Raw genomic sequence first — 17289 nt, forward strand, 5'->3', positions numbered from 1 at the left:
ATAATTAAACTAATTAATTAATTAATATTTAAATTAATTGATCAATTAATCAATTAATTATTAATTAAAATTAATTAATTAAGTAATTTAGATTTATTTTTGAATTAAAAACGAATTTTATAATTAAAATAAATGATTTTTAGAATTTTAAAATAATTAAAACTATTTTCAAAATCATTTTATAAAAGAAATCCTATTTTCGAAAGTATTTAAAACAGAAATCCTAATTTCAAAAGTTTTGCAAATAGAAATCTTGTTTTTTAAAAACTTTTTAAAGAACGGGGGTTAAATGTAAGTTCTTGAAAACTAAGGGGACTAGACAGCAATTTTGCCATCTTCCCCCTTCAACCTCGCCGGCGGACGGCCGGGAAGCCATTAACGGCGACCCGCCATCGCACAAGCTCGCCGGAAAGCTTTAATCGAGCTCAGAACTCGATCAAATTCACAGGAGATCATCTACACCTCTCCAGAAACTCATTTATGCAATCAAATCGTCCCGACGATTAACAAAACGGCCGGAAAACCAACGGGAAAAACCCGTCGCCGTTGGGGCTTCGGTTTTCCGATGGGCATCCTTCAGGAATCGTTCGTTGATTCTAAATACACCATTCAATTCGTTATTAAACGATCTATTTAATCACACTAACAATTTTAGTAGATACCCCTAAACAAGAAACACCTAAATTCAATTAAGAACATTCAAACGAATATACCCTAATTTCTTCAATCAGATAATCAAACCCTAATTTAAACATGTTATTGGACTCCAAATTGATCATATGACATATCAAAATCATCAGGAAGAGAAGCTCTACAAATGAAATCATCAAATCATCCAAACAATTGCTCGAACTCAAAACCCAAATTTTAATTCTTAAAAATTCAAATATAAATCAGTTTATAGGAAATTAACCTTTGATTTTGCAGTGATTCTGATGGATGATTCTGAAAGTACAAATCAATAGCTTCGTTTTGAGTATATGCACACCAAAATCCGATATCGATAACGCCTCCGTATTTGAGTTTGATTACGAAGAACAAAATATAAATATAGTATTTTCTCTGTTTTATGAAGATTTTACTGGTTTGCAAATGATTTTCGATACGGAAATAATTACGGTAAAGGCTATTTATATTTACGGAAAAATAGTATCCCGTTGGATCATTCCGGATATAAAATAGTACGTTTATTTATAAAAACAGATCCAAAACGGTACCAGTTTCGGGATAATTATCCAAATCTGTAAAATTTGTACTGCGGTCTTGGTCTCAGCGCCTGGTTACACATATTACGAGGTGATAATTATATTAGTTTAATAAAAAGATCTCGTTTATCAAAAATACGAGTTTTTATTTATTTACCGAAATGAATTTTGTATCGAAAATATTGCGCCGGGACCCGCACAGGACAAACCATATGCCGGATCGAAAAAGTCAAAACATGGAAAATGCTCGGAATATTGCAATTAGTTTAGGATGGAGTTCTCGGAAAAGTTTCGGGTTATAAAAATGTAAAAATGTGTGAAGTCGGTTGGTTCCCGATTGTATAAAATAGTTTATAAATACTCGGAAAAAGAATTTATTAAATCCATAAATTTCCTATAAAATCATAAATCAATATAAAAATAATTAGAAAGATATGACAATTATCTATATTTTATTTTGGACATATAAAAATGAAAATACTCAAATTATATCAATTTTAAACATCCAAACCACATATACCACTTAACACATAATTCACATAATAAATACTGAACATGCATAATATTTATTTATTAGCAAAAATAATTACACGATATATCCCAGATATTACATCCTCCCCCCCCCCCTTAAAAGGATTCTGTCCTCATAATCTCCTAAGAAAACAAATGAGGGTACTTTTCTTTCATATCACTTTCTAACTCCCAGGTTGATTCTTCAACCTTTGGGTTTCTCCACAGTTCTCTTACTAACTTTACCACTTTATTTCTTAACACTTCGTCTTTCTTCTAGAATCTCTATCGGACTCTTTATATACGACAAATCTGCTTGAAGTTCTATTGGCTCGTATTCGATTACATGCCTAGAGTCTGGATTATACTTCTTAAGCATCGATACGTGAAAAACATTATGAATGTGCTCTACGTGCGGGGGTAACGCCAACTCGTAAGCTACTTTGCCAACACGCTTTAGAATCTCAAAGGTCCGACATATCTAGGGCTCAGTTTTCCTTTCTTTCCAAATCTTGTCAATCCCTTCCACGGTGACACTTTCAGCAATACTATATTTCTTTCTTCGAATTCCATATTTTTCCTTGATTGATCTGCATACTTCCTCTGACGGTCTTGTGCTGTTATTAATCTCTTCTGGATCACTTTAACAACTTCCTTCGTCTGTTGCACTAATTCAGGTCCAAGTATTTTACGTTCTCCTACTTCATCCCAATATACAGGAGATCGACATTTGCGTCCATAAAGAGCTTCATAGGGTGGCATCCCAATACTGGCATGATAACTGTTGTTGTAGGCAAATTCTACCAAAGATAAATGCTCGTCCCAATTTTCTTTGAAATCAATAGTACAAACGCATAACATGTCTTTAATTGTCTGAATCGTTCATTCACTTTGGCCATCTGTCTGCGGATGGTAAGCCGTACTCATATTCAGTCTCATTTCTAAACATTCTTGAAAACTTTTCCAGAATCTTGAATTAAATCTCGGATCTCGATCGGATACGATAAACACAGGAACTCGATGACGAACTATGATTTCTTTCAGGTACATATGGACTAACTTATCTAGTGAAAATCTTTCATTTATAGGCAAGAAGTGAGCTGATTTGGTAAGTCTATCCACTATAACCCAACTGGCATCGTGATTGGCTTTTGTCCTTGGTAATCCGACTATGAAATCCATGGCAATGTGCTCCCACTTCCACTCTGGAATCTCTAATGGCTGCAACAATCCACTTGGTCTCTGATGCTCTGCTTTAACTCTCTGACATGTATAACATCTGCTAACCCATTCTGCAACCTCCCTCTTCATATCTGGCCACCAATAATTTTCCTTTAAATCTCTGTACATCATGGTACTCCCTGGGTGGATTGAATACCTTGAATTATGAGCTTCCTGTAAAATTGCATTCTTCAACTCCGTTACTGGTGGAATCCAAATTCTAGAAGAAAACCTAAGAATACCTTGATCGTCTTTTTACGTGCACAACTCCTCACCTACCAAACCATTAATGTCCTGATACATTATCTCCTCTTGACACTTCCTTATCTTCTCTAACAACTCCGGCCGGAAATTCATACTATACACTTTTGCTTCATCAGGCTTGCAAACTCTAATCTCCAATTCCAATTTCTGAAATTCCTTGTATATCTCCTCGGGTACTGATAACACATTCAACTTCTCTTTTCGACTTAACGCATCCGCCACAACATTTGCTTTACCGGGATGATAGTTAATCGTGCAGTCGTAATCCTTAATTAATTCTAACCATCTTCTCTGTCTCATATTAAGCTCCTTTTGTGTGAATATGTACTTCAAACTTTTGTGGTCGGTATAAATTTCGCATTTTTCTCCATATAGACAATGTCTCCAAATTTTCAAAGTGAATACTATGGCTGCTAGCTCCAAATCATGAGTAGGATACTTTTGTTCATGTGGTTTCAGTTGCCTTACGCATACGCAATAACCTTATCGTGATGCAGCAGAGCATATCCTAGTCCTTTATGAGAAGCATCGCTATAGATTACGAAATTCCCTTGGTAATCTGAAAGTGACAAAACAGGTGTTGTAATTAATCTTCGCTTCAATTCCTAAAAACTTTCTTCACATTTGTCGTTCCATATAAACTTTTCATTCTTCCGCGTAAGCTTTCTCAATGGTGTTGCAATCCTTTAGAAGTTTTGAACAAATCGCTGATAATATCCCGCTAATCCCAAGAAACTTCTTACTTCTGTCGGTGTTTTCGGCCTTTCCCAATTTGTAATTGCTTCAATCTTTACCGGGTCCACTTTGATTCCTTCATTACTGACTATGTGTCCTAAGAACTGAACTTCCTGTAACCAAAACTCACACTTCGAGAATTTAGCATATAACTTTTTCTTCCTCAAAATCTCCAAAGTTGTCCTCAAATGTTCTACATAATCCTCTTTTGTTTTTGAATGGATTAAAATTTCATCTATAAACACAATAACAAACTTTTCCAAGTATTCCTTGAAAATTTTGTTCATCAGGTCCATGAATGCTGTCGGGGCATTGGTTAATCCAAAAGACATCACTAAAAATTCATAATGTTCGTACCTTGTTCTGAAAGTTGTCTTTGGTATATCCTATGTCTTAATCTTTAGTTGGTGATATCCCGATCTCAAATCAATCTTGGAGAAGTACTTGGCTCCTTTCAATTGGTCAAACAAATCATCAATTCTAGGCAACGAATACTTGTTCTTGATTATAAGCTTGTTGAGCTCTCGATAGTCGATGCACAGTCTCATGCTCCCATCCTTCTTCTTGACAAATAGTATCGATGCACCCCACGGGGATACACGGGGTCTGATTACTCCTTTCTCTAACAACTTTAGCAATTGCTTTGCTAGTTCATTCATCTCGACGGGCGCCATTCTGTACGGGGCCTTGGATACTGGTTCAGTTCCAGGTGCTAAGTCGATCGCAAACTCAATTTCTCCATCTGGAGGAAGTCCTAGTAACTCATCGGGAAATATGTCTGGAAATTCATTAACTATCGGAATATCTTCGTGTTTTGCGGGCTCCTGACTTTTGTCAATTACATATGCAATAAAATGATCGCATCCTTGTCGTAGTAACCTTTTGACTTGAATCATCATTAAGAACTTCTTTGCTTGCTTCTGGCCCTTAAACGTTACTATCCTTTCGTATGGCGTCTTCACCATTACCTTCTTATTTCGACAATCTATCTAGGGATGGCAATCAGGTCGGATCAGACCGGGTATTGTAGAATCCATATCCAAACCCAAAAATTTTATCCATACCCGAACCCGACCCGAACCCAAAAAATACCCGAAAATGAATACCCGAACCCGATCCATCGGATTTCGAATTGGATTCGGGACCCGAAACCCAAATTTTTTTTGAATTGGATATTCATACCCGAACCCGAACCCGAAATCTGAAAATTTGTATAATTATTGATATTGCAAGTACTTGGGATCAAACACGCGACTTGTAGAGAAAGAATTTTAACGTGTCATTTTCAACCACTCCACCACATTATTAATTGTGTTATTATATGTATAGATAATATTTAAAAAATCAACTCAATTGATAACCGGGTTTTTAGATTTATCACTAAAATATGTTTTGTTAACCTTATAAACCTTATCACCCGTTTAAATGATTTAATAATTATATTTCATTAAACTTTATAATTAGTTAATTTTTAACATAAATATAAAAATATATGTTTAAAAAATTATATAATAATATGTATAATGTATATTATAATATATATATATTATAATATTATAATGTTTAATATATAAAATTCTAATAATATATATAATTAATATATATATATATAATAATTCGGGTTTTTTCGGATTTCGGGTTCGGATCGGATTCGGATAGAGTTTCGGATTTCGGATCGGGTTTCGGATCGGTATACCTGATATCCAAATCCAAATCCAAAAATTTCGGGTTTAAAAATTAAATCCATATCCAAATCCAAAAAATCGGGTTCGGTAAATCCAAAATTTCGGGTTTCGGATCGGGTATCCGTCGGATCGGATTATTTTGCCATCCCTAAATCTATCTGGGCATCATGCTTAGATAACCAATCCATTTCTAAGATAACGTCAAACTCTCCTAGCTTAAATGGTATCAAATCCACACGAAACTTATTACCTGAAATCTCAATCTCACAATTCCCACAAACTTGATTAACATATATACGTTCTTGATTTGCTAATTCCACAATCATTATTTCGTTTAAATACTCAACTGGACAATTTAACTTACTAACAAAATCTTGAGAAATAAATGATCGAGTTGCTCCCGAATCTATTAACACTTTGGCACATAAAGAATTCACATAAAGCGTACCTGCCACGACATCAGTACCTGGATAGCGCCCTTCACAGACATATCAAAAAATCTAGCCCTTGGAGTCTCATTCACTGCTGGAGTAGATCCCATAACTCTCAATGCATTACTGACTGGGGCTGGTGTCTTGCAATCCCTGACTATGTGTCCGGGCTTTCCATATTTAAAGCATGTAAATCCAATAACTGGAACCTTAATTTCTGGATTCCGGGTAGGCTGATCCTTGCTCACTTGCTCTCTTGCTGGCTGGTTGCGGCACTCTCTCGAATAGTGCCCTTTCTGATTACACTTGAAACAAACCACGTTCAACTTATTACAAATTCCTCCGTGCTTTTTCCCACATACTTGACAATCTGGAAAAGTTAGCCTCAACTGATTCGGCTGATTCACATTGGCTGGACGGTTGCCCTGACCTCCGTCACCTGCATTCTGCTTTTTGACATTAAAATTTCTTCCTGGTTAAAATTTGCCTTTCTTAAAACTTGGAAACTTCCCTGGTTGTGATTGTCCTTCATTCCCTTCAAACTTCCTCTTTCCTTTTCTTTCTGTGACATCTCACTCTCAATTTCTACAATCACGGCCTTCTATACAACTCCTGCATAGGTATCCAATTCAAATATGGCTACCTTCCCTCTGATCCATGGCTTCAGACCTTGCCGGAATCTCTTGGCCTTCTTCCTGTCAGTATCCACATATGATGGCACATACCTTGACAACTCTTCAAACTTACTCTCATAATCAGCTACTAACATACTTCCTTGCTTTAGCTTCAAAAACTTCAACTCCATCTGGTCCTGAACAAACTGAGGAAAATATTTTTCTAAAAACAATTCTTTGAACCTCTCCCAAGTAATAACATCTGTACCTTCCAATGCCTTCACAGTTTCCCACCAATAGGTGGCCTCATTCTTCAAATAATAACTTGCAAACTCAACCTTCTGTTCTTCCTTTACCTTAACTAAAGCAAACGATTTCTCTATTTCCTTTAGCCAAACATGCGCTTCAATTGTTCTAAGGAACCCTTGAATTCTGGTGGGTTCACCGCCTGGAAAGTTTTGAAAGTTACCTAGGGGTTGGTCTGTCTTTGTTATTGTTGAGTCAGGTGAACTGTTTCTTGAGCCAAGATTTGAAGAATCTGGGCTACTGCTGGATCTATGGATCCTGGGTTTGCATTCTAGTTGTTATTATCTTGGTTGTTGTTGTTGTTATTGTTGGTTTCTTCATTCTGGGTGTTGGTGCGGGTATTTCTTTTGGGAGGCATTTTCTGTAAAGAATCAAACAACTTATTTAGCCTTTAAATCAAATTCTTTGCATAAAAGAAAAGTTTTGTAAAACAGAAATATCTCTCTTTTTGAAAACAGTTATAACAGTTGATTCTTTACAGAATGTAAACAGTTAAGGGGATAGGGTACATGGTATCACAAGTGGTATAACTGGTGCAATAAGTAGAGTAAAGTAAAATAGGAGTATTAATGTAAATGACAATGCTGGAAAGGAAAAGGTACTGATATATATAGATCAAAAGTTTTGGGTAATATAAGTGTAAAAATTCCTCAAAAGAAAAGGCAAAAGGGTACACCAAACCTACTCACTATTCAGCAGATCTAGTCTATAAATACAACCCAAAAGTCTACTGATACACACTACAAACTACTGTACATAATAAACAACCACAACACACTGATCAGCATCTCCATCTCTGTATCTGGCTCTAACTCCAAGGAAACTCTGGTCCTCCTAGCCTCTCGAGATCCTCCATCACCTCACTAGCCCATCCCATAAATGCATCAGGTCCAGCTAATGTAGCTCCATGCAATCTAGCCTCAAGAACCCTCTGTGTCACATGAATTTCCTCTCGAAACTCCCTCACACCACGATCAACATCTGTAGTCCTGATAATATGCTGCAGCTCTCGGATCTGTGCCAACAAGGAACTATGCTCCAGTAGAAGAGCCTCATACCGGTAATAAGGAACAGGATGCAATGTAGACTGGAATGGGGCACCCGCAACTGAATGCCCAGTGGAATCTGAATTAGCAGGTGGGGGTCCTCTGATAGGCGGCCTCATGCCTGGGCGTGGAATGGCCTGCACTGGTACATGCTGCAACACAGGTGGAGGTAAAATAGCCAACACTGATGGAATAACAGGACGTGGATCCGAAGATGGTCCTCCAACCGAGGGCTCAGAGTGATCAGCTAGTGCTGGAATGAAAGAGCGGCCATCGCTGCTATCTGAAATCATATCACAAAAATAAGAATCTCAAACCACGACGCGAATCATACTAATACATGTTATAACATCGCACTCAACCTCTCGACGTTCTATATTTCTATTTCTTACTTCTAATCCTAACCCTCTACCCATTCCCGTCAATCTAGGCTTGTGTCAGTGACTTATAACCTGGCTCTGATACCAAACATGTGGCGCCCTCCAAACCCAAGTCAGAAGTTTGGGGTCCACATACACCTTATTTATAATCTGCTTATAACAATAATAAAGATAATGATAATATGCAGTGACCCTACTTACCACTACCATAGATTGCAACAGGTTAAAGTATGCACACAAGCCACACACACACACTTATATTACAAACGCCCAAATCCCAATTATTCAAACTTACAACTGAATATTAAACATTCTTACAAACTTTACAACTTAAACTATCTCAAAAGTTGCCTGCTAGCTTAACTCGATCAACCTGAACCCCTAGCTCTCGCACTGGATTGGGGATCCTTGCTACCGACAGGTTCCTTCCTAACTGGAAAAGAACATAAACAAAATTGCACGAATGAGCTAACTAGCTCAGCAAGTCATATTGACAATACTGAGAATAAATAATGATCAAGTGAAATGATTTAAGGTATCAAGTGAACAATGAGTAGTGAACTAGAATTGGATATCATATTTTCATTTTAAAAACCAAGGTTAGGCTGCTGATCAGTCACGCACTAACCCCGAGCAAGGCACACAGCTCTGCTCTAATTACTGGATCCAAGGCACACATTGGCCTAACTTGACCACCAATCTGGTCTGACCACGAATCTGGTCCACAATTTTATAAAATAATCTAATTCTATCATAATAACAGAATAAATAATGTAAAGCAATAAACAGAATCATAAGCAATGTTGGATTTCCAATCATGAGATGGTTTCAATCTTCACAAAATAAATATGGCTATCAAGTGGTGGAAGAACTGGATAACAAAAGAATCAAAGTTTCAAGGTTACAAGGATTTGATCTTTCAGTGCATGAGGTACAATGGTTTGAGTATATAAGAAATCTTGGTACAGTGGTCGATATTTAGTTTGTATGTATTTGTGGAGTAGTATCATATCTCAGTGGCTTGTATTCGGGTATTCAACAATCAATGGTTCAGAAAGAATAAGGTTTACGGCTCAAAGATCAATAACTGGAATCAAGGTTTAGGGTTTAGTGCTCCAAAGCCCTTGCAATATAAAATAAAACTATCAATAATCTACATTATATTTCGAGAAAGTTCAGAACACTTTCCTGGTACTAGCTCGCTATACTTCACAACTTTCCAATCACAATCTCCTACTTCTCGACTACTTATTTCCCTTTTCTACGCCTTGCTTCTTCTGCTCACATATCATAAGTATCTATCAATTCTCAACTCATATGATTCTATTCGGTATATACTTCTATCTACCCTTCGTTTTACCCAAATCCGATTAACGGATTGAAAGTTATGTTAAAAACAAATAAACACCGAACATATAAATCAATAGTCTAACAAAGTCACGTATAATACATAGCACGTCAAATAACTAATGAAATTCCATTTATAAAGAGGTCTCAGGTCATAAACACTCTTTCAGGTATTTAATATGATTTTTAAATATTTTTCGGAGTCAAAACGGGTCGTTGGATCAATTTCAGGATTAATTATCGAGCCTTGAAAATAATTTTATATTAATTATCGAGCCTTGAAAATAATTTAAAATAATATTTTAAAGCTCGAAACTATTTTTCAAGATTTTTAAATCATTTAAAAATAATTAAATCCAATTAAATAATCAATTAAAATTAATTAATAAATAAATAAACTAAATAATCAATTAATATTTAAATTAATTGATCAATTAATCAATTAATTATTAATTAAAATTAATTAATTAAGTAATTTAGATTTATTTTTTAATTAAAAACGAATTTTGGAATTAAAATAAATGATTTTGAGAATTTTAAAATAATTAAAACTATTTTCAAAATCATTTTATAAAAAGAAATCCTATTTTTGAAAGTATTTAAAACAGAAATCCAAATTTCAAAAGTTTTGTAAATGGAAATCTTGTTTTATAAAAACTTTTTAAAGAACAGGGGATAAAATGTAAGTTCTTGAAAACTAGGGGGACTAGACAACAATTTTGACATCCTCCCCCTTCAACCTCGCCGGCGGACGGTCGGGAAGCCATTAACGGCGACCCGCCGCCGCGCAAGCTGGCCGGAAAGTTTTAATCGACCTCAGAACTCGATCAAATTCACATGAGATCATCTACACCTCTCCAAAAACTCATTTATGCAATCAAATAGTTCTAACGATTAACAAAACGGCCGGAAAACCAACGGGAAAAACCCGTCGCCGTCGTGGCCTCGGTTTTCTGATGAGCATCCTCCAATAATCGTTCGTTGATTCCAAATACACCATTCAATTCATTATTAAACGATCTATTTAATCACACTAACAATTTTAGCAGATAACCCCTAAAGAAGAAACGCTTAAATTCAATTAAGAACATTCAAACAAATATAAACCCTAATTTCTTCAATCAGAGAATCAAACCCTAATTTAAACATGTTATTGGACTCCAAATTGATCATATGACATACCAAAATCATCAGGAAAAGAAGCTCCACAACATGAAATCATCAAATCATCCAAACAATTGCTCAAACTCAAAACCCAAATTTTAATTCTTAAAAATTCGAATATAAATCAGTTTATAGGAAATTAACCTTTAATTCTGCAGTGATTCTGATGGATGATTCTGAAAGTACAAATCAATAGCTTCGTTTTGAGTATATGCACGCCAAAATCCGATATCGATAACGCCTCTGGATTTGAGTTTGATTAAGAAGAACGAAATATAAATATAGCATTTTCTCTGTTTTATAAAGATTTTACTGGTTTGCAAATAATTTTCGGTACGGAAATAATTACGGTAAAGGCTATTTATATTTACGGAAAAATAGTATTGTAAGTCATATGTCATAGCCTATTTGTATATTCGAGGATTCAACTCAACTCAAATAAGAATGTAATAAGTAAATAGTGGAACTACCATCAGAGAGATCTCGCAAAGTAATATCTGTCAAAGGATTCAGAGACAAGGTTCATCTACAGACTTGAGGAATTAATTCACTGGAAGAAGTTCAAGAAATTGATCATGCCTCAGTGATATAAGTCAAGATCGTGGATTTAATCAAGTGACAGAGATCTCGTCAGAGTATCAATTAATTACAAGGATTTAATCTGAAGAAAATCAAAGTGTCAGAGTCAAGACATGAAGAAACGTCACGGAAGTTAGTCACTCATGAACCAGACAGTACATCGAGTGTCAACGTTGAAGTGGTGGAATTGATTCATAATTTTCAGTGATTTTCAGAAGATTTGCAGAAGAATGGTTGCTGCTCAAGACTAGAATTAATTCTCTATTAATTAATTAATTCATCTAATTTAATTAAGAAAATAAATTATATCTGCGAAGAATAATTTATTTATTAATTGAATTAATTGATTAATTAATTCTGAATTAATTTTAGGAATTTTCAGAAGTTTAATTGGATTTAATTCAAATCTTAAATCAGCAAGACAAATGGAAATGAACTAGCATGACAATCTGGATTGTCATACCGATTGTCATGCTAGGCCATTTTCCATTGTCATACCGAAAGTTACTCTAGGAGGATAATTGTCTTGCTAGTTCATTCTGATTGTCATGCTAGTTCATTCAGATTGTCATGCTAGTTCATTCAGATTGTCTTGCTAGTTCATTCAATTGTCCTACCGAAAGTCTTGCCAGCTATAGGATTGTCATGCCAATTCAATTCTATTGGTTTGTTGATTAAAAAGAAGCAGAAGACCTTCTTTCAATTATCCATCATTCAAACAGAAGAAAAAAGAACAAGAAAAGCAGCCGCCTTGAAATATTACATTTTTCATCTGTTTAATCCAAGATTAAATTTCTAGATTGTAAAGTTAAATCCAATCAACTAGAAATCTTTATCTTGTTCTTGTGTAACAATCTAGCGGATCAAAATCCCTAGAACTTAATCTCAAATCGCGTTTAGCATTTGATTCTAATTATTGCAAAAATAGAAAAAGTTCATGTCGAATTTATTCTAGATTTGTGATAATTGATTTGAGATTAATACCTTGTAATCGATACAGTTGTTGTAACACCTTTCAAGTTTAATAATATTCTTATTTAACTTGAATTTTGTTTCACATTTTTTATTCCGCATTTTATTCGATTATTCGGTACTGTTTGTATTCAACCCCCCCTTCTACAAACACATTGGGACCCAACAATTGGTATCAGAGCCTTCTGATTAACGAACAAATCAAGATCCTAGACTTTTGTGATTTTTCAACTCCTTGAATTTTTATTCATTCAAAAATTCATAATGACTTCACATAAAGTTGGAACCGTTAAAATTCCACAATTTGATAAAGAGAATTATATCATGTGGAAGAAGAAGATGCTATTATTTTTACAAGTTGCAAATCCCAAATATTCAAACTTGTTAAAGAAGGGTATAAAAACTCCGATGATTATTGAACCGGAGGTAATAATAGATGGTGTGGTGACTACTGAAGCTAGAACCTATCCAAAAGAGCCTGAAGATTTTACTCCTGCTGAGAAGGAAGAAGCCTCCTTGGATGCCAGCCTTCAATTAATATTAATTGATTCCCTTGATCCCTTGATGAACAGACATGTGATGAACTGTAAAAATTCCAAACACATGTGGGAAACTATTGAGGTGATTAATGAAGGCACAGAGGAAGTTAGGGAGAACAAGTTGGAAATCCTAACCTCTGAATATGAACATTTCAAATCAAATCCAGGAGAAGGAATTACTGAAGTGTTTGAGAGGTACAATGCGTTGATCAACAACCTGAACATCAATGGAAAGTATTATTCAATCAGGGAGGTCAACAAAAAGTTCCTTTTAACACTGCCAGCTCATCTTAAACATAGAATCACTGCCATTAGATAAGCTAGAGATCTGAGTGAGATTTCTTTGGACAGGCTCTATGGAGTGTTAAAAACCTATGAGTTGGAGCAGATTCAACAGAAGGAAGTCTACGGGAAGGATAGAATGGTCAGCACATCTACTGCACTTGTAGCTGAAGGTCAACAACAACAGCAATCTCAACAATTGGAGAGAATGGTACAGTGTTCCAAGGCTGAGGAAAATATGTTAGTAGCAGAATATGATCCTCCTACTACAAATCAATCAAGTGATGATTTTTATTCCTTGAAAGAGCTGGAGCAATTGGAAGACGAGTCAATGGCCCAAATTGTCAAGAGATTCTCCCATGTCAGATTCAAGAGGAATCCCAAGCTTAAGTACAAGTCCAACTACAACAAATTCCAGAAAGGTGGATCTTCATCCTCTAACACCAGCAGTGGTGGATACAAAACAGGGATGGTTGATCGGAGCACCATCAGATGCTATAACTGCAATGAGTTGGGACACTTTGCCACAGAATGTAGGAAGCCAAAGCAAGTAAGAAAGAACTCTGAAAGGGCTTATCTGGCAAAGGGAAGAAGCTGGGATGATACTGACAGTGAAGATGAAGATGAAGGAAATCTTGCTCTTATGGCTATTGATGGAAAAGCTTCATCGTCAAGAATAGAGGTAAAACTTTCTGATGCTGAAATAGTTTATCATCTAAGAGGTAACTTAGATTGTGCACGTCGTGATAATGAACTGTTAAGTTTACAGATCACAGACCTTGAGAAAGAGGTCAATGAATTAAGACTTGTGCACATTAATCAAGACAAATTAAAAGAACAGGTATCTTTTCTAGAGAATAGAGTTGACTGTTATAGAAAACTCGAAACTATTCTCAAAGACAAGATCACCGGTCTTGAGACTAAGGTTAGAGCCTACTTCAATTCTTGTTCGAAGGCTAAAGAGTTCTACAGTAAGCAAGCTGTTAATCAAACATCTGGAATAGGTTATGATTACAATGCTGCTATTGGAGAATTAGGCATAAACTCCCCTCCTCATGTATGTGCTAAAGGGAGGGAAGTACCACATGTGCTTAAGGGTGTTGATGAACCCCTCTATAAAGCATCAATTGCTGAACCATTTGATGCGACCTCTTCTGTTATTCAAGAAGAAATACGTGCTGAGGATCATGCTTATGAGAAGATTGTTTCCAAGTCATGTGAGTCGAAAGTTCCAGTCAAAGTTGTGAAAGCAACTAAGATTAACTCAGACACACATGAGTTGGATAACAATAATGCCATGTCTACCATGCATAAATTGCCTGCTGTTAATCACTCTCATAGAGCATGTAGTATTGCTAATTGTATGTCTTGTGCTTTTAATATGATGTATGCTTATTTTAATGGTAAGCATCTGTCTAATGATAAGACTACTCCTCGTCAGCATGTGAATAACAAGAAGCATGATAGGTCTAAGACTGCTAGTCCTTCTAAGGCTAGTAAGGAGACATTTGTGCCTAAGCCTAACCAGAAATTTGTTAAGGCTATTTACAAGGTCAAATGTTCAGTCATTGAGAATGTTGAGATCGTTAAAATTAAAAATGTTGTTTTGCCTGACAAAGGACAGTTCTACAAGTATGCCGGGCCCAACCAAGTTTGGGTTCCGAAGAAGGTCTAATCCATTTGTAGTGCAGGGCATTAAACAAGTATAACCGGTAGTGTGGATTCTTGACAGTGGATCATCAAGACATATGACCGGAGATAGAGCCCTGCTATCAAATGTGGTTGAGAAAGCTGGCCCCATGGTTACCTTTGGAGATAACAGCAAAGGTTTATCTGAGGGATATGGCTGTTTGCAAGCTGGGAATGTTATCATTCTAATTTTGTATATTGTGCTAGGTTATTATCAGGAAGCAGTATCCAACATATAGCACCAGTGACGAGACTTGAGAATATTACGACATATCAGACACCTGCTGCACATTACACTTGGAATTGTACTCTAGTAAGATGTGTACAAGTGTACTCCTGGTTGGTGAGTTAAAAGAGGAAGTCAGTGCACCACAGTTCATGGACTTTGCAGCTGCAGATCTATTGGACTATGCAATCTCTTCTTCACAATCTCACTTCAGGTTGGTATGAACTAGTATACTGCTCAAGAAATCGTCAAGGACATGGTATGGCACTCTAACTGCAGTTACAATTTTATATGAATAAGTAGAGTCGTCATATTAATAACTATCTTATCACTAAGCACAATCATATTGTTTTATATGTGCAGTGGTATATTGATTATGCAACATAAAAATTAGTATCTAAAGTACTTGACAAGTATCGGTCAATGATATCTTGTTAACATTATATTGCAGATATTTGTAAGCTTTTGACATGAATGAGAATTACTTAGACTTTACCCTAAGTGATCAATGTTTTATCAAAAACTCATTCATATTGAAAAACAAAATCAAACTTCTTTCTACATTAGTGATTTCTTATTTCGTGTAAAATCTTTTGAAATCACTATTGTAAATCATTTTCTCTCTATCACCATATGTTCTGTGTTACAGGTTCAGTCTCCAATGACTTTCTTTCATTGACAGTCATGAGGTTGAAAACCCACAACGTCTATCCCAGACTGTAAAGACAAACACAAAAAAAAACAGAACCAACCAACACTCTCTTACCACTAAATATAGTATGAATGAGCGTGAGGGAGATAGTGCCTAGTGCACCACATAAGGAAGGTTCTGTAGTCAACCCAGTGGCTCTGTCTCATACATAGATGAGTAGTATTTAAACCGAGACAACTGCTAGCCCCCATACATCTTCTCAAAAAGATGTAATGGCTTAAAAGGCACAAAAACAGTTACTAGATTCATTCTCTCAACAGGGTGAGTCTATTGAATTTTGCCTATCGGCCAAGGTATCCGATGTAGTGTCACCACTTCAAACATAATCAATTCTTGATGCACAAGGAGAGGTTACACACACAAAGGATGAGTTGACGGAAACAAGAGTTTCGACCATTTTAAGGTCAGATTCGATTGTTCAAGGTTCGTTAGTGGACTAATTGCCTTTACAGGTGTTAGGAGAGGATACTGATCCAAAAGCCATATGTCAGTGGTCAGTGTCTACCTCCCCAGGCTTAAATCCCCTGGATGCATCTGCGGATAGTGGATCTGACATAGGTGCAGATCGGCAACTTGTTGACAATGATTCAGATATTACCTGATGAGTCACAAGGAAGTGTCTTCACAGACATTAGAAGGGAACTTTGATCTTTATGCTAAAATCGTTGGATCATTGTTTACCTTCCCAGAATTCAAATCTGGAACCCTAAAAGGGAAACTAGCAACTTGTAGATTATGACTCAGATTTATCTGACGAGTTTAACAAGGATGGGGATTTGTGAACTCCCATTGCACCACCTGTGACCTCCTTTAAGGATGGCTAAGGTGATTTTCCTTGCAGGTACAGCTGGATTATGGAGCTATGAGAGAAGAGTGATACACTTGTGAGAATGAGTGTAAACACGAGTGGAGAGAAGAGTGAAACACATGTGAGGTATACTAAACAGAATCACACACTCACAGTGAAGTAGAAAGAGAAACTACTTGTTATTTCTTTTCCAACCAAGTGAAATATGAGAACTCCTTCAGACGACGGCATACATTCCTTCTTTAAGGGGGAGATAAAAGCTTAAGTAATAGTTTGGAGGATTCCTCAACTAAGGGGGAGAAATAGCAAGGAGGAAGAAAAAGATCCTAAAAATGTACACTATACCACACCATTGTTGTTTCTAACTACGGATCCTATTGTACGGGAGAGGTGGTAAACACAAGGTGATTTCCTAGTAAGGGAAGAAGCAGTTAGGGGAGTACCATTGGTTTTTATCTGCGGATCCTATTGTACGGGAGAGGTGGTAAAACGAAGGTGATCTTCTTTATTCAGTTGATTCTCATAGGGGGAGAAGCAAGAGATATGGGCTTCTCAACAGGAAATGTGGTTGTAC

The sequence above is a fragment of the Apium graveolens genome, unplaced genomic scaffold (genome assembly GCF_009905375.1).
Source record: "Apium graveolens cultivar Ventura unplaced genomic scaffold, ASM990537v1 ctg2567_1, whole genome shotgun sequence".
NCBI lineage: Eukaryota > Viridiplantae > Streptophyta > Magnoliopsida > Apiales > Apiaceae > Apium > Apium graveolens.